The following is a 19,174-nucleotide window of genomic DNA, read 5'->3' on the forward strand; positions in this document are numbered from 1 at the left end:
CAACGAAATCAACCAAAGCTTCCAAATCATGCATACATGGGCGGATGCATTTCAACTAAAACTCAATGCAGAAAAAACACAATGTCTTATAATCACCTCACAATACAATACAAATTCACCACCATAATCACCCCAAATGTATCCCTCCCCATTTCAGACAATTTGAAAATTCTGGGTGTTACCATTGACCGAAATCTTACACTGGAAAACCACGTGAAGAATACAACTAAGAAAATGTTCCATTCCATGTGGAAACTCAAAAGAGTAAAACCTTTCTTCCCAAGAGCCATTTTTCGGAACCTGGTTCAATCAATGGTATTTAGTTGTAACATGGTGTCAGAATTATTGAGCAGTATGTCAATTGATTGTGCTGAACCAAATACAAATATATAACAATATAAAAATACAATTTTAAAAGACTTATTGAAACTGCAACAGGGAAACTGATCTGAACCTCAAGCCCCTCTTTCCCCTCCCTTTTTCCTGGGAACTTCTGATAGCAGGGCTAGTCAATTACAAACACTTAACAGAGACAAAAGGTACTGGCTTCACAGAGATAAAACTTTCTTCTCCTCCCACCTGAAACAAAGCATGACTAGGTGGATACTTGAAGGCTCATCAAGACTTCTGCAGAACTGCAGACAGAGGGTCTGGAGAAGCCACTGAAGACAAAGGACTCAGAGGAAAAGCATAAACAAAACATTTGCCTGTCATCAGATGTTTACCTGCCCCCTCCCATCAGCTATCAGACAAGAAGACGCCAGGACATCTGCAGAAAGGAAAGATTTATAATGTGATCATGTGAATAGACTACATTAACCATAATACCTTGCAAATTATCCAGTGCAAACCAGGAAGCAAATGCACACAGGACATGCACTCATATTTCCCTGCAAACAGACTGTATAAAAAGCCTGGAAAAGCCCAGCTCTCGAGCTTCTTGGGAATCTGCACTTGGAAATCTGCTGCTCTGGGGACCTGCAGCCCACCTGCTTGCTGTGAGGACCTGCCTCTGCCTCATGGCTCTTCACTGGACCACAGCATGCTCTACAACAAAGACTGTTCTGTAAGTTATAACTTCTGATTTAAAAACCTGCTACCTACTTTAAGCACAGATTCTCTTAAGACTCTTATCTCTCGTTGCAACATTAATTGCTAAAATTGTAACTTAATAAACCCTTTTGAATCTAAATATATAGTGTTCCTGTTCTTTCTTAAACCTGGTAATGCAGGTTAATGTAATCCAATAAATATACTTCATTTCTTTCATTCAGTGTAATTGTGAATCTTCTTACCTTATAGGTAAGTGGTGGAGAAATTAATATCCTAAAACTTATAAATACAGCGCCTGCTCTTAAAAATTATGAACATTAGCGAGTGCTCTAGAGCTACCCCCAAGGAAATTATTTCTTGTTACAAAGTCACCTGGACTATTGCAATGCACTCTATATTGGCTGTAAAGAACAAACCATCAAAAAACTTCAAACAGCCCAGAACACCGCAGCTAGACTCATATTTGGGAAAACAAAATATGAAAGTGCAAAACCCTTGAGAAAGAAATTACACTGGCTCCCACTTAAAGAACGTACAGCGTTCAAGATCTGCATGACTGTTCACAAAATCATTTACGGAGATGCCCCAACCTACATGCTAGACTTAGTGGACCTACCACCTAGAAACGCTAAAAAATCTTCCCGCACCTTTCTCAACCTACACTTCCCCAGCTGTAAAGGATTAAAATACAAACTAACTCACGCGACTAGCTTTTCTTATATGGGTAGGAATCCTGTTCAGAAGGAATGGATCCTCAGGAGCTTAGTCAAGATTGGGTGGCAGAGCCGGTGGTGGGAGGCAGGGCTGGTGGTTGGGAGGCAGGGATAGTGCTGGGCAGACTTATACTGTCTGTGCCGGGGCTGGTGGTTAAGAGGCGGGGAAAATGCTGGGCAGACTTATACGGTCTGTGCCAGAGCTGGTGGTGGGAGGCGGGGATAGTGCTGGGCAGACTTGTACGGTCTGTGCCCTGAAGAGGACAGGTACAAATCAAGGTAGGGTATACACAAAAAGTAGCACATATGAGTTTATCTTGTTGGACAGACTGGATGGACCATGCAGGTCTTTTTCTGCCGTCATCTACTATGTTACTATGTTTGGGTACACAGTTGTGGAACACACTTCCAATTCATATAAGAATGATCAGCGAATTAACTAACTTCCGCAAATCACTGAAGACTTACCTCTTTGACAAAGCCTACCACGAGAACCCATAGCTAACCATAACACAACACCCTTGCAACTCTAGGCAGAATGCATCTCTCTTCAACTACTTGATTAATTTCTCTTGTCTTCCTTAACTTCTTTGTAACACCAAATGTATACTTCATCCTGTATGGCGATGCCACAACAGGTCTTTGTAAGCCACATTGAGCCTGCAAATAGGTGGGAAAATGTGGGATACAAGTGAAATAAATAAATAAATAAAATAATATATCATCTGCAAACAAAGTGTTCTTGTGTTCCCTCCCTCCCATCCGAACCCCTCTAATATCTCTTTCTATAGAAAGAGCAAATAATAATGGGGGATAGCGGGCATCCTTGACGGGTTCCCCTTTGGATACTGAATTGGTCAGACCACCCCCCATTGACCTTAATACGAGCCACCGGTGCCGCATATAGCCCTTTCACCCACCCCACAAAAGCTGCTCCAAACCCCATACACTTCATGACTTCCCATAAGTACTCCCACTCCACCCTATCAAACGCTTTCTCCGCATCAACGGTAAGCAGCGTCAAGGAGTCCCCCCCCATCTCTGAGCCCCCCCAAACTAAATTCAAGGTGAGTCTAATATTGTCTGCTACTTGCCTATTTGCAACAAAGCCAGATTGATCTTCTTTCCCTTCAGCCATCCCCTGCATATCCAGCACCTCTCCTCCAGCTCCCCCCTACATGTCCAGCTCCTCTCTTCCTTTCATCCAGCCCCCCCTACATGTTCAGCACCTCTCCCCTTCACTTCAACCCTCTGCATATCCAGCACATCCCCCCTTTCCCTCCAACTTCACCTGCATATGCAGCACCTCTCCCCTTCCCTCCAACCACCCCCCTGCAAATCCAGCACCTCTCCCCTTCCCTCCAACCGCCCCCTGCAAATCCAGTACCTCTCTCCCGTACCTTCCCTCCATGCCCCTCGCAAGACCAGCACCTTTCTCTTCCCTTCAGGCCCCTCTCCTCCCGGGGCCAGCACCTCCACATCTTCCTTACACCCCCCCCCCCCGTCCAGCACCGCCCCTTTCCCTTCAGCCCCCTCCCTTTGCAGGGCCAGCACCGCACTGCCTTCCTCACCATCTCCCACCCCCGCCACAGCACTTGCATTTAACACTATCGGAACTGCCACTCACAGATGCGGCGTCCTGCTTCTCACAGTCTCCCACCCCCATGGCAGCGCTTGCACTTTGCTATCGGCGCTGCCTTACAGCAACTCACAGACGTGGCACCGACGTCCTGCTCTGGGGTCTTCCCTCTGCCACGTCCCGCCCTACGTAAACAGGAAGTTGCATCAGTGTGGCAGAGGGACGACCCTGGAGCAGGACGTCGGCGCCGCATCTGTGAGTTGCTATCAGGTAGTGCCGATAGTAAAGTGTAAGCGCTGCGGCGGGGGTGGGAGAGGGTGAGGATTGAAAGACATGAAGGTGTTGGGACTCTGCTTCTGGGTGGACAACGTGCTGGGACGTCAGACTCCAAACTGGATTGAACAGTCAACTACAGCACAGCCACGGAGGCCGAAGAAGAACTTTAAAGACGTCGGGTGGGCTGGCGGGGGTTGGGGTCCCCCGCCAGCAAAGGTAAACAACGGCAGCGGGTTGACGGCGGGGGGGGGGAGAGTGGAGAGTCGTTGGTAGGGAGGTTCTGGCAATGGCGGGGGGGGGGGGGGGGCTAAAATGTGCCCCCTTTCTCTGGCTCTGGCCCCCCCTACCGCCAGAGTCCAGATACGCCCCTGATTTTGAATATATAACTAATATTATAATTGTTTCCTATAGATTATATAAAGGGGATTTGAGTATTGTATAGTTCTTTTTTCCTCTTAACTTTATGTTTATAAAACTCTTTATTGATTATGTGATATTGTTCTTTTCTGTTCAAGAGTTTTCTTGTATTGAACTTTTCTTAAAAAAAAAAAAACAGCAGCCTGACTGTCAAAAAGAGGGTAAACCGGCATTTGAAAAAGACAAATACTTCTGCAGAACAATAAGCAGAACTGAAGAACCTCAACCTACTATTCAAAACCTGACATAAAAATTCGAAAACCCAGCTTCACACACCCCTGACCCTACAGGGGCACATAACTACTCTGAAAACTATCAGCAACCACGTGGCGATAGAAGCAGAAATAAATAAATAAAGAAACCAGACACGGAGCAAAATGGTGACAGCTGAAACGGAAGGAAAACAGCAGCAGCAGTCAGAGAAACCGGAACCAAACACCAACACCCCAAACCTGCCTCATCGGTCACCCGTATGGTAAGGAGACCGACGGCCCCACTGACTGACTGTGACTGCAGTGCAGCCCAGACCAGACGAGACTACGAGTTTCTGCTGCACAACCCTCCCTGCTCGGAAAAGGTGAGTGGCTGGAACTGAAACCCACGTGATCCCGGGAACGCTTAATCCTCTGATCAGTGGCGCAGGGCTGCAAAATGGGAAGTGAAGTTGAGGGACCTAACAGGAGACAGTGCCTTTGAAGAGACGTTATTTAGTAGGAGATCTGAAATGAAATTGTCTTTGCAAATCGGCCCCGGCTGTTTGGGGGGGGGGGGGGGTGCGCAGTTTTTCCCTAGGAGATGTGTTGCAGTAGCAACCTGTGAAATCTTCAAGCATCCTGGGTTCTCTGTAGCCGCAAAATGCTGACAGAGGTGTCAGGTTACCCTTTTCCAGCAGGGAAATGCTCAACCAAGTCCTGGAATTTTGACAACTCTATCCTCCTGATGCATTATCGGACTTTCAGCACGGAATTTAATGGGTAGAATCAGAGAGCAAGAATATCCATCGCTTTGTGATGTAAGTTCAAAAAAATGACTTGGCAGTTTTGTGCGAAATCCCCAGGAGTCTTGGGAAACGAGCTGCCTGTAGCAGAGGTATTAAACCAGTGGGATACTGGACGTGTCCACAGAATCCTGCAGTCCTATGTTGGGTTTGAAAAGAAAGGGTTTTAGTGTAGTAAATGCATTGACCACTGTTTCCAACAGTCCTCTACCCCCGGACTCAGGTTAATGTAGTGCAGGATTAAGGTATAGGCAAATTAGGGCCCAAATAGTAGGGGATCATGCCAAATGTGCTAATTCAGTGGTTCCCAAGACAGATTTTTGCAATGGTAAAAGTCAGATGGTAGGAGAGAGTAGGGCAGACCAGAGCCTCTCGTTGCTTACAGATACCTGTGTAATCTCCCCATTCCTGTGCATCACCCCCAAATTCCAATCAGCAGTGTTTTTTGCTTGACTTCGCTGCACCTGGTACCAAGGAGGTTTAATGACCTTGCTTGGAACCATACAGGGTCCTGTAGTTTTGTGAGTCTCATAGGCTCCACACAGTGGCAGATAAGGAGCACTGATTTCTGCTACTTGAAGTGGACCAAGAGAGGGGGTGAGGTAGAGGCTATTGAACTGGTATGTGCATATCTGTGGAAGTTGTTTTTAAAAAATCGTTATTTATTAATTAGGATTTATTTACCACCTTTTTGAAGGAATTCACTCAAGGCGGTGTACAAGAAGAATAAATCAAACATGAGCAATAGGCAAATACAGGAGTAAAAATATTCAAACAATATGAAGTATGGTATAGTATACTATTTGCAATGGCAACACATAATAGAACATTTTAATTGACAGTGTAGGGTATAAGCACAGATGGAACATATAGATAGGTAAGAGGAGTTAGGTAAGAAAGTAAGAGGAGTTAGAAAGTAAGGTGACTAATTTAAAGAAAGGTGCACATGACATCAGAGAAATGGTTAAATATTATCTCAGCTAGGGTAGGAGTGGATAAACATGTCCTGCTGAAGTATATGCAGCCTGTCACTCATTGTTTGAGTGAGATTAACAGGTTAGTTACTTCTTTCATTAAAGGCCTGGTTGAAGAGCCAAGCTTTCACCTGCTTCCTGAAGTAGAGGTAGTCTTGTGTTAAGCGCATTCCAGAGTGTGGGGGCTACTCCGGAGAAGGCTCGCTTGCGGGTATCACATTGTGTAATGTCTTTTGGAGAGGGTGTGGTTAGTGATAGTCCTTGGGATGAACTTAGTGTCCTTGGATCATCCTATTCTTCAGGTAGTCGGGGCTATTTCCTTTAAGGGCCTTGAAGATCAGAGATAGAGTTTAAATTTAGCTTTGTATTGTACTGGTAGCTAATGAAGTTCTTGCAAAAATGGTGTGACGTATATGTATGTTTCTATATCTTACTAGTCGTTGAGCCCGTAAAAACGGGCTAGTATAGGACGGGGGGAGGGTTTGAAAGGCCCCTTCTCGCCGCTGCAAGGCCCCCCCCCCCGCCGCCGAGCTCGCCGCTGCCCCTCCGAGGTCACCGCTACGCCCCCCCCGGAGTCGCCGCCACCCCTCCACCCGGGCCGGGCCCTCGCTTCGCTATTGAAACAGCGCGGGAACGCAGCACACAGCTCAGATGAGCTGCTGTTCTTCTTCTCTGCCTGTGTCCCGCCCTCGTGGGCGAGGGCAGGACACAGGCAGGGAAGGAAGGCCGACGGCAGCTTAGCTGAGCTGTGTGCTGCGTTGACGCTGTTTCTATAGCGGAGCGAGGGCCCGGGTGGAGGGTGGGTGGTGGCGGCGGTGGCGACTCCGGGTGGGGGGAGTGGTGGCAGCGACCTTGGGGGAGGGGGGGGAAGTGGTAGCGATGGTGGTTTCGTCCCTCCCCTTGCGCAGTAGAGACCCTCTCTGTCCCGCCCCCGTCATCACGAATTGACGTGGGGGCGGGACAGAGAGGGTCTTTACTGTGCATTTGCGAGTGAGTTCAGTCACTCGCCATTTATATGTTTGATGGTGCTTGTTAGTCAAGGGCCAATCACAGGATTAATATTGTACTTCATGGATCTGTATTTATCTGCTGGAGTGGTGAGTCCATAAGCTTAAAGCTTGTAAGTGAAAGAGAGACTCAAGAAATGTAAAACTGAAATGTAAAGTCATGGGGAAACTCTATGAAATAGGGTATATATAACAAAAGTGACTCCTCCCCTATTGCATCTGAATGAGCAATATGCATAAAACCAATCATTGGCTACCTGTTGAAACAGGGAGGGTAGAGACACTAGAAGCCAACTGAATTTCGTTTTCTGTTTCAGCACCCAAACTGGCCTGAAATTTGGTCCTGTTTCAGTTTTGCCTGAAAATGCCAATGCATTTTCAGTTGAAACTTGAGTAAAGTGGTGTAGTATGAGTTGAAACTGATACTCTTCTGTCCCCCTGAACAAAAGCAGGCCCTAGCATGACCCCCTTGAACACAATTGGCCATCCCCAGGCCTACCTTACAAACCCTGGTGGCCTAGTAGGGGCAGGAGTGATCCCCAGTCCCTCCTGCCCATGCTGGCTTTTCAGTCAAAATAGGTGCCAGCAGTCTTACGGCAGTCATTTTGAGATTGAAGCCAGCATAGGCAGGAGTGATCCCCAGAGACTGCCGGCAGCTTTTGACTGTGGAACTGACATGGGCAAGAGCAATTGGGGACACTCCTGGCCTGACTAAGTCACTAGACCACCAGGGTTTGTAAGGTAGGCCCTGGGGAAGGGGGTCAATTTTGTTCACAGGATTTGTGGTGAGGCCCAGTTTGTTTTGGGGGGAGGCCGCTTTTGTTCGGGAAAGGAGGAGTTTAGGTTTCAGTCGAAAATACACTGCCATTTTCAGTAGAAACTGAAATGAGGTTGAATTCAAACTTTGGCCTGGTTTTGGCACTGAAACCGAAATTTGGTCCCCCTCTAGGTTAAAGGGCTGACAAGAAGTGCAATATGAATCATAGTTACCTGATGCTAAGGTCCACTTTGGGGGTCAGCACCCAAGGAAAAGATCTAGGTGTCATAGACAGTACACTGAAATCTTCTGCCGAGTGTATGGCAGCAGCCAAGAAAGCAATAGGATGCTTGGAAGTTTTAGGAAAGGGATGGTAAATAAGAAAGAGAATACAATAATACCTCTGTATCGCTCCGTGGTGCGACCTTACCTTGAGTATTGCATTCAGTTCTGGTCGCCATATCTCAAAAAAGACATAGCGGAATTAGAAAAGGTTCAAAGATCCAAAATTGTGGAGAGTGTATTTCCAGAAGTAACCCTGTATTTCCTTGCTTTGGTTTTGTAATAAATCTTCCTTCCTCTTGTGAAAAAAAAAAAAGAAAAAGAAAAGGTTCAAAGATGAACAACCAAAATAAAGGGGATGGAACTCCTCTCATATGAGGAAAGGCTAAAGAGGTTAGGGCTCTTCAGCTTGGAAAAGAGATGGCTGAGGGGAGATATGATTGAGGTTTACAAAATCCTGAGTGGTGTAGAAGGAGTAGAAATGAATCGATTTTTTATTTTTTTTCTTTCAAAAATTATAAAGACTAGGGGCCACTGAATGAAATTACTGGAAATTCTAATCAAACAAGGAAGAAATATTTTTTCCCTCAACGAATGGTTAAGCTCTGGAACTTGTTGCTGGAGGATATAGTAACAGCGGCTAGCGTATCTGGGTTTAAAAAAAAGGTTTGGACAAGTTCCTGGAGGAAATGTTCATAGTCTGTTATTGAGATGGACATGAGGGAATTCACTACTTGCCCCTGGATTGGTAGCATGGAATGTTGCTACTAATTGGATTTCTGCCAGGTACTTGTGACCTGGATTAGCCTCTGTTGGAAACAGGATACTGGGCTAGATGAACCACTGGTCTGACCCAGTATGGCTATTCTTATGTGTTTTCAGTTGTGGTTCTCCTGATGTTGAATTAAGGCCATCTGAAGAACAGTAACACTGTGGTTTTTGTCAGCACTGCACCCCTTAAATTAGACACTTTTGGCACATTTATGCACCCCTAAATGCTAAAGCATGACCATGACAGGTTTTGGCTAATGATTGCTATTTCTTTTTCATGGATTTGATATACTTCCTTTTTGTGACACAACCAAAGCAGTTTACGTATATTATGGCAGGTACTTCGGCTCTAGTGGGCTCACAATCTTTGAACCTGGGGCAATGGAGGGTTAAGTGACTTGCCCAGGGTCACAAGAAGCTGCAGTGAGAACTGAACCCAACTCCCCAGGTTTTCAGCCCACTGCACTAACGTTAGGCCACTCCTGCACTCCTTGTTCCTTTACATAGTTTTGATGTTTTATGCATTATTTATTTATGTGTGTATATCTTTTTAATGGTCATTGTTATGATTTTTTTTTATGTGTCTGGTTTTTATCCTTTATATACAGTGGTGGAAATAAGTATTTGATCCCTTGCTGATTTTGTAAGTTTGCCCACTGACAAAGACATGAGCAGCCCATAATTGAAGGGTAGGTTATTGGTAACAGTGAGAGATAGCACATCACAAATTAAATCCGGAAAATCACATTGTGGAAAGTATATGAATTTATTTGCATTCTGCAGAGGGAAATAAGTATTTGATCCCCCACCAACCAGTAAGAGATCTGGCCCCTACAGACCAGGTAGATGCTCCAAATCAACTCGTTACCTGCATGACAGACAGCTGTCGGCAATGGTCACCTGTATGAAAGACACCTGTCTACAGACTCAGTGAATCAGTCAGACTCTAACCTCTACAAAATGGCCAAGAGCAAGGAGCTGTCTAAGGATGTCAGGGACAAGATCATACACCTGCACAAGGCTGGAATGGGCTACAAAACCATCAGTAAGACGCTGGGCGAGAAGGAGACAACTGTTGGTGCCATAGTAAGAAAATGGAAGAAGTACAAAATGACTGTCAATTGACAAAGATCTGGGGCTCCACGCAAAATCTCACCTCGTGGGGTATCCTTGATCATGAGGAAGGTTAGAAATCAGCCTACAACTACAAGGGGGGAACTTGTCAATGATCTCAAGGCAGCTGGGACCACTGTCACCACGAAAACCATTGGTAACACATTACGACATAACGGATTGCAATCCTGCAGTGCCCGCAAGGTCCCCCTGCTCCGGAAGGCACATGTGACGGCCCATCTGAAGTTTGCCAGTGAACACCTGGATGGTGCCGAGAGTGATTGGGAGAAGGTGCTGTGGTCAGATGAGACAAAAATTGAGCTCTTTGGCATGAACTCAACTTGCCGTGTTTGGAGGAAGAGAAATGCTGCCTATGACCCAAAGAACACCGTCCCCACTGTCAAGCATGGAGGTGGAAATGTTATGTTTTGGGGGTGTTTCTCTGCTAAGGGCACAGGACTACTTCACCGCATCAATGGGAGAATGGATGGGGCCATGTACCGTACAATTCTGAGTGACAACCTCCTTCCCTCCGCCAGGGCCTTAAAAATAGGTCGTGGCTGGGTCTTCCAGCACGACAATGACCCAAAACATACAGCCAAGGCAACAAAGGAGTGGCTCAGGAAGAAGCACATTAGGGTCATGGAGTGGCCTAGCCAGTCACCAGACCTTAATCCCATTGAAAACTTATGGAGGGAGCTGAAGATGCGAGTTGCCAAGCGACAGCCCAGAACTCTTAATGATTTAGAGATGATCTGCAAAGAGGAGTGGACCAAAATTCCTCCTGACATGTGTGCAAACCTCATCATCAACTACAGAAGACGTCTGACCGCTGTGCTTGCCAACAAGGGTTTTGCCACCAAGTATTAGGTCTTGTTTGCCAGAGGGATTAAATACTTATTTCCCTCTGCAGAATGCAAATAAATTCATATACTTTCCACAATGTGATTTTCCGGATTTAATTTGTGATGTGCTATCTCTCACTGTTACCAATAACCTACCCTTCAATTATGGGCTGCTCATGTCTTTGTCAGTGGGCAAACTTACAAAATCAGCAAGGGATCAAATACTTATTTCCACCACTGTACCTCTGTTTTATTTGACTGGAAATGAGTTGTAGCCAAAACGGTCAGCATACCAGTTTAGTGGTGGTTGCACAAAGGCCTATTTATTGATAGATAGTGACAGAGTCCAATTCACGGGTAGTCTGCAGTGAATGAATAGCACATTTCTCAGATAAGATGGTAGGCGCAGTATCACGTACAATTCTGGTAGTAGTGTCCCTGACAGAGGCTAGCGTGTATTCCTCTGTTTAGTCTATGGCACTGACTAGGATAGTGCATTGAGGGGGCTCATGTGATGCCAAACTGCTGAACTCTGCCCTGGTCAGACAAAATATAAGTCTTACTCCGTTCTCCGAATAAGCACTGGAAGTGGAGGAGTAGCTTAATGGTTAGAGCAGTGGCTGAGAACCTGAATCCAGATTCAAATCCCAGTGCTGCTCCTTTTGATACTGAGCAAGTTGCTTAACCCTCTGATGCCTCGGGTTCAAACTTAGGGGCCGATGCTTGAAAGCTAACACCAAAGTTAAAGGCAGCGCCAGATTAGCGCACACATTAATGCGTACAGAATGTTCAGTGGGCTCTAGCATGAGTATTAACTTGCGTGCCGAAGATAGCCATACATATATTTATATTCAAATGGATGTCAATGAAGTCAGTTGGTATTCCTTCTCAATGCTCAGGTGGCAGCACAGAAACAAATGCTATCTTTAACACTGAAAACTTACCGCCAGCACCAGGGTGGCATTGAAGGTTTTCAGGAGATTTCTTGTCAATTTGGCACATTAAAGTGCAGGTTTTGCCCTCCTTTATAACGGAAAGGAAGCCCATGCAAGTTATAAGTACCGATAGCGAGCCTATGCAGAACTAAAAGTGAAAGCTCACATTGGCGCCTGCACTGTAGTCACGCTATAAGGTTCTGTGCTGTGGGATCTGGTGGAAGCATTTGAGCATCGGCCCCTTAGAATGTAAGCCTTCTAGGGACTTGAGGTATTCCTTGCCTTGAGGTATTTCTGAAAAAGGCATAAGATAAACTCAAAAGCCTTCTGCTACTATCATCACACGCTGTGTCGTCTTGGTCTGTTACCTAATGATAAAGGTTAAGAGCAGGAGGAGCTGCGGCAGACAGGAAGGGAGCTGCTGGATCCAGAGGGCAGCAGGTGGCAGACAGTGCCAGATCGCATGCTCATATTTTGGTGGTGCCATAGCACCTGTGGCTCCCCTCCCCCTGTTCTGTCACCTAGGCTTCATGATTACTTGCTGTCTCCACCACATGTGCCTTTAGGGTTTGTGATTGTCTGATAGTCTTAAAGGAGGAGTGCTAATGTTAGAGGAAGGCGTAATAAAGTGACATTCATCCATTGTAAATTACAGAAACACTGTAACGTTGATGTACCAGAAAATTATTGGAAGCGTGACCTTGATAGAACTCTGGACAATAAAGATGTTATGATCGCTTGGATAGTCCCATTCCAGCTGATAAAAATCTCGGTGCATGGATCCCAGATATAATGGTAGAGAAGCCTACAAGAACAGCATTGATAATAGAAGTATCAGTGCAAGTAGTTATTCTGTAAGTTGTATGAGAGAGAGAGAATATCTTCTAGCATCAAGAAATGTAATCAGAGACCAAGAAAATGAGGCGAAAGGCTACAGCAATATTTCCCATTTTGCTGGGTGCCACAGTTTAATTAGAAGCTTGTTTCCAAGCTCACATTGATAGGTTGCCCATACAGTTCATGTGTACATCTTAAAGCACTCTAGAAAGAAGCTCTCATTGGCATGATGCAAGTATGAAGGCAAGCACTAGCAGTCAATTTGAGAGCTTGAGATCATATCCAGCATGCCCAGCCTAGGCATGAAGCGCATTACTGTTGTATGTGTAAAACTAATCCATGTGGAAGACCGTTCCTGAGAGAAAATGGCTACAGCAAGGAAGTAATTTAGCTTTTCTTCTTTCTTCCCCCACCTCCGCCCTGCTCCTGCCCCCACCTTTTTCTGATCCTATTATTTTATCCACACTGAAGATTAAAAAATAGTGACAAAATATGAAGACATAGGTTATCTACTGCTACCTTTTACTGAGATAATATTTAACCATCTCTCTGACTTTATGTGCACCTTTCTTTAAATGTCACCTTATTTTCTAACTCCTCTTGCTCTCTTACCTATCTATATGTTCCATCTTTGCTTATACGCTACACTGTCAATTAAAATGTTCTGTAAAGTATTGTGTTGACATTGTAAGTAATATACTATGCCATACTTTGTATTTGAATATTTTTACTACTGTAATTTTCTATTGCTCATGTTTGATTTATTGTACACTACCTTGAGTGAATTCCTTCAAAAAGGCGGTACACAAATCCTAATAATAAACACAAATAAAATATTGATTGCCATATGAGAAAAACATTTTCTTGCTAGTGCTAAAAATGAGTACAGTATTTCGGAAAACCTTGCAACAAAATTATGTCTTACTGGCCTCACTTTCCTCCTGTTTTTGGGTTCATTTCAAGGCTGAGATGGTCTGTCCCAGCAATCCTTTTGTACAGCTTAACGGGAAGCAGCTTTTGTCTAGTTGGGAATTCTGGGTACCTTTTCTAATAGCTCACTGTATGAATTTTGCTGGAAGAGCAGTTCTGTTTAATTTATGTATTAGCATGCCTTATGTGCATAGGCAATGCAACACTTCCATTACTGTTATCCACAACTGCTGTTTTTGTGAACAAAGTGTGATTTTCATATTGGGCTGGGTTGAAGGAAAGAGGGGAAGAGAGAAGAAATTCTCCTCCTGCTTCCATGTTTGTTCACTTTTTTAAGAAGTGTAAAGATTGGTCTCCATTTTACACTATTTGATAATTGTTGTAGAGCTGAAAGCTCTGTCAAAGGAGGAATTGTTGAAAACCACCAAGCTTTTATTTTGCAAGCAAAAGGCATGTTCTTTTTGTTTGGAAATCAATATTTTATTGAGCATGTCTGCATTTCAGAGAATGTACCAGAATGGTTTAGAAAGCATTGCTCAATTTAGTTGTGAGAAGAAAAAGATTAAGGGATCTATTTACAAGGCCATGTTATAGAAAATATATGTTGTTAAAATGCATTTAATGTACACATTCAGTGTCATGGATTTGTTAAGGCCAATAATGTGTTGAGTAAGGGTGTCGCAAACTGTCCCTTGCTAATGACAGAAAAGCCCCCTTTAGACTGAGTGTGAAGTCAGAGAGCATGGGTATGTAGAATGTTTTTGAGAGAGTCCCTACTAGGATATGTTTTGTGAGGACTGCTAGGGAACAAAAGTGAGCTTGTCTTGGCTTGGGCTATTCCTTTTTCCTCTCCTGTCATGTGTTGAAGGCCAAGATCAGGGTGATGAGACCTTCAGGGCTTTGGAGAATTCTTTTGTAGGGTCTTTGGCAGGGAATACTAAGATTGGAAAACATCAGAGGGTGAAGGTTGATTTAAATGAGGTTGTTCCTTAGTCTTTGATCTCACTAGGGCTGCTGAGAGACACAGCCGGGCCCGGGGCAGAACTGTAGGGTGAGATAAATAATACTTAGGGCAACAGGTACCCACAGATTACTTATACCAAGATTGACGGGGACAGAATTTGCAGGCACGGGGCAGGGATGGAGACAGAGCCTGCATGGATGGGGACAGGACCTGTGGGAATGGGGTGGAGACGGGAACTCACTTTTGTCCCCGTGTCATTCTCTACTCAGTTCCCCAAAACGCATATGCTCCCCCATATGGTATTAAATCCAAACACAAATTCTTCATCCATAGAATCCCCTTCCCCCCCCCTTTTGAGCACACACACAGCTCCACCCCCAGCAATGGGTGCAGAGCAGAGCTAGGACATTTCCCTATAGAGCTTTACCATACAAAAAGAATTCTGGGCCCAATATTGAAAATCACTGATTGCATCTTTGGCTAGCTCAAAAACAGATTCAGGATCATTCTGGAGAGGAGCTCCTCTAATGCCCAGAAAAGGTCGCCAAGATATTCACGACCTGCTGCATGCTGCACAACTTTGCATTGTAATGAAGAGAGCCCCTATCTGAGGACACAGCAGGTGCAGACGGAACAAGAGGATGATGACCTTTCCCCTCCCCTGCCCACAGAGCTAAGCAAAGATTCATACAGACCAATTTCCAGTGAGGGTTAGTTCAGTATTTTTTTGTGCTCACCATATCTTATTCTATCCCCCCCCCCCACCTGCACACTGTGAAGAAGGGGATAAGGGAACAGAAGGGGGGGTATCGGCGGAGGAGAAGATAAGGCCCAGAGGAGGGGACAACCCAGATTCGTAGCTCAGGGAGTTCCAAATGTCAGGAGAAAGCATAGATTATTTTCCCCAGAGGGCTGGAGGCAGGGTAAAAACTACAATTCCCAGCAGCCCTTGAGGAAGTCTTACAACAGAATCAATGACTTCCTATCCCAGCAGCCCCCAGTGGAGCCCAAGGGAAAGGCGGGTAAAGGTGAAACCCAAGACATGGAGGGGGAGCCTCTAAGCAGAGCTAATCAGGGGGAGGAGGATCAGCTGGAGAATGGGTGGGGCAAGGAGCCCATGGAATGGAAGGGGGAAGAAAAGGAGGAAGAAGTGAGGCAAGAGGAGCCGATGGAGATTGCATCTCTGGCAAGATCAAAAAGTAAAGGGTCAGACAGCAGGTAACCGCTTGGTGCGGGGTCTTGGTAAACAAGGAAAGGCAGTGGCTATCGTGGAGGAGCCAGGGAGCGACGGGGTCAAGTGGGAGGAAGCCAGGAGATAGAGCTGGCCAGAGGAGGGAGGGGGCCCCTGGGAGCTCTCTGCCTCTGAACTGCTGATGGGATTTCTAAACTGCTTGTTTGAACTGCCTGTTTGGAAGTGCTTGTTTTCTTTGAACTGCATGTTTTTCTCTGTGGAACGTTTTTTTGCTTTTGGGATTACTTATTTTGAATTGCAACATTGGGACTGCTGAGATTCATGTCTTGTTGGTTTATGAACTGCATTTTTGAAGCTGTGGGAGATTCCTGAATTGCTTTGCTTTTGGAAGTGCATTATTAAAAACTACTTTTTCTAAACTGTTTTGTTTTTGGGATTGCATTCTTGAAACCACTGGGATAATTTCCCTGGCGGATATCTTGGGAGCTGTGGTGGAATAGTACAGCTGATGTACCTCAGGTCGGAGGGTACACCTGAAGGATTACAGGAAGTTGTACCTAAGTGGAATATCATATAGAAAACTTGGGGCGGAGGCCTGAGTTTTCCTGAGAGGAGCGGAGGGATCCTTCACAACACGTATACAATCCCTTCCCCTAGCCAGCACTCTTCCCCCCCCCCCCCCTGACAGATTCCTTGGTCTCTTATGCGTCAGGAAACTTCAAAGGAAATAGAGCAAGAAGGAGAGAACTCCATAAAATCCTCCTCTCCATCCAGACCTCTTCGGCCTGTGTGCAAATGGGAGGTTTTTGCCTGAGGTGGCACTCCGAGCCAAACCAATCCCTGATGACTCGTTAAGTATGGTATACTACCTCCATAGGCAAAAGGACTTGACGGTGATTCCAATGGTGACAAAGATGTCGTATCTTGTTATTTCTTTGAGGTTGTGACTGGTATCCCTGCAGCCAAGACAGAATGGGTACAGGTCTTTAGGATAGAAAGTTCCCAAACGGACCCCCCCTGACATTCTTGACAATTTTAGTGGATAGTAAACTGAAAAGTTAAAATTAATAAAAGAAAAAGCTTTTAATGGGCAAGTTCTGTTGCAGGTCCATTTGGCAGAGATGAGGAGACTGCTGCACACAGAAATGGCCATGCATGTTCGGTTTTCACACTAAATGAGCAGCTCTGGCATGGGACTGTTGGATGATGTCAGCCCATTTGTGTTCCTGACTCAATCCAGCTTGTCAATGGAAAGCAAGCATGACCCATGAAAATTACCCCCATTATGTGAGACAAAGTTTAGTTAAAATTTCATGTCCAGGTATGTGTTTTTTATACGGTCATTCTGGGAGAGATGGTGTTCATGTAATCATGATAGTTGAGTTTAATTCTCAAATTTTCAGAGATGGAGGGGTGCTAGGGGATATAAAGCTGAAGGTTTGCCTAGGGCATCTTAATACCTTGCACTGGCCCTGGTGTTAAAATCCATAGGTGACGCACATGATCTGCTAATTTTAACACAGCTTAGTAAACAGATGCCAGAGCCTATATCAATAATGAAAAACGACAACCCCAATTAGACAACATATGAGAAGAGCTGAAATGTCTATTTTTCTTTTCTTTTACGGTAAAACCAACCTAGATAATAAAGGTGCTTCCTTTGTCTTTCCCAGTCGTTTAGTGCCAGCATATTTGTTTCAGCCTGACTCTCCGTTGGGGATTTTTTGGAAATACTGCAGCAAATCATCCTGCAGGCAAGGCTGACCTCTGGGGTCTAACAAATTGAGGTGAGCCATCTGGAGCGACAGGACACTGATGCCAGACGGAGCATGCTCAGACCTAGGAGAAAGAAAGCGAGAGGAAGAAAAAAGATAGCTCTGGCTGCAGATGGTATGCTGGTTACTGGACTAATAGCTATTATTTTGAGAAAAAGACGCTAGGGAGAAGAGAGATTTGTTTTGCTTGCAAAAAGCAATTAGAATCTACATTTCTTTCTCTTTTATTTGCAATGAAAGCGAGATCAAGCCTTTCATTCAGCAGCATGAGGTGTGTTTAAAGGCATAAACTGGCAGAGCAGAGACTTCAAGGATTAAGGAGATTGCAGATGCTGTGAATGAATGTGTCCCTCTCTGGTGAGTGCTCATTGTAATCTTGCTTTGTTTGCCGCACTGAGTATGTACAGCTCTGAATCCCGGCTCAGGCTGGACACTTTACTACCACCTTCCTTCTAGCGAGCCTCTTGGATAATTTTTATTTTTTTCTGCATGTAGCCCTTATGATTTCGTAAATGTTTTGGCTTTAAAAAATTTTTTTGAGCATGTGTTAATCTGCATTCAGCTGGTGTATACACACTTTATGCTTTTTACAATCAAATTCACTTCTCTAGAATGGTACAATGTATATTATTTTTTTAATATTGTATCTTAATAATGAAAGATGCCATAAAGTAAATAAAAAAAAATACCAGCTACTATTCGGTGTGCAAAAACATCTATCTTTTTCATTTTATGCTTGTTTAACACATCTTGATTAAGCAGTGAGAGCAGTTATATAGTTAGTAATCTGAGATGTTTACAACTTTTTTTAGGGAGCCAAGTGCATGCACAAATTTTAATGCATGCCAGTTAACTTGTTGGCACCCAGTTATGGATGGTTAATATCCCGTTAATTAATTTGCACACACACATTTGAGCATGCATATGTGGGTGCCATATAATCCAGGGGTCTGTGTACACCTCAATATTTGAAAACTGGCCACAGTATGTAGCAATATCCCCAAGCCCAGTGGTTCCCAAACCTGGCCCTGTAGGCATCCCAGCCAGTCAGGTTTTCAGGATATCCATAATGAATATTCTTGAGAGAGATTTGCATGCAGTGAAGGCAGTGCGTGCAAAATCTCTCATGAATATTCATTGTGGATATCCTGAAAACCTGACTGGCTGGGGTGCCTACAGGGCCAGGTTTGGGAACCACTGGTGCTTTCAATGGAAGTAAAATCCAGACTGACTCAATCTGTCCTCTTTTCTCTGGAGCCATATGGTAAACCTCCATGTCCATTACATATATAATGGGCAAATTGTTGTTATTGAAAATCTTTCAGTTGTTTCCCTGAGCCATATTCAGAATAGTGTCACAAATTACTTTCCATGGAATGGCTTCTGGTTGGTTCAAGCAGTGTATGTTGTCCACTGTGAAATCATGACTAGTAAAGGCCAATGAGATTCAGTGAATGTGAGGTAATGGTTGACTTAACATGTCTTCATTTGAGGGCAAATAGAACTTGCAGCTGAGCAGTTTTAAAAAGAAATTTAAAAACGGCGTACCAAGTAAAATTTACAAACTTTGGTATTACTGTTTGTTCGTAATTCTGAAATACAGCACTGATGGACTCTGATTTATTTTATGTTTTTGCAGTTGCAATATTTGATCCTTTCCCAAGTAGTGGAAGATGAGAACAGTGTGACCTTTTTGTGGCGTGCATGTGTCTGAGGGTTCCATTATATCTTGTACATATTTGATCTTTTAGTCATTC

Source organism: Microcaecilia unicolor, chromosome 1, assembly GCF_901765095.1.
Source record: "Microcaecilia unicolor chromosome 1, aMicUni1.1, whole genome shotgun sequence".
NCBI classification, from domain to species: domain Eukaryota; kingdom Metazoa; phylum Chordata; class Amphibia; order Gymnophiona; family Siphonopidae; genus Microcaecilia; species Microcaecilia unicolor.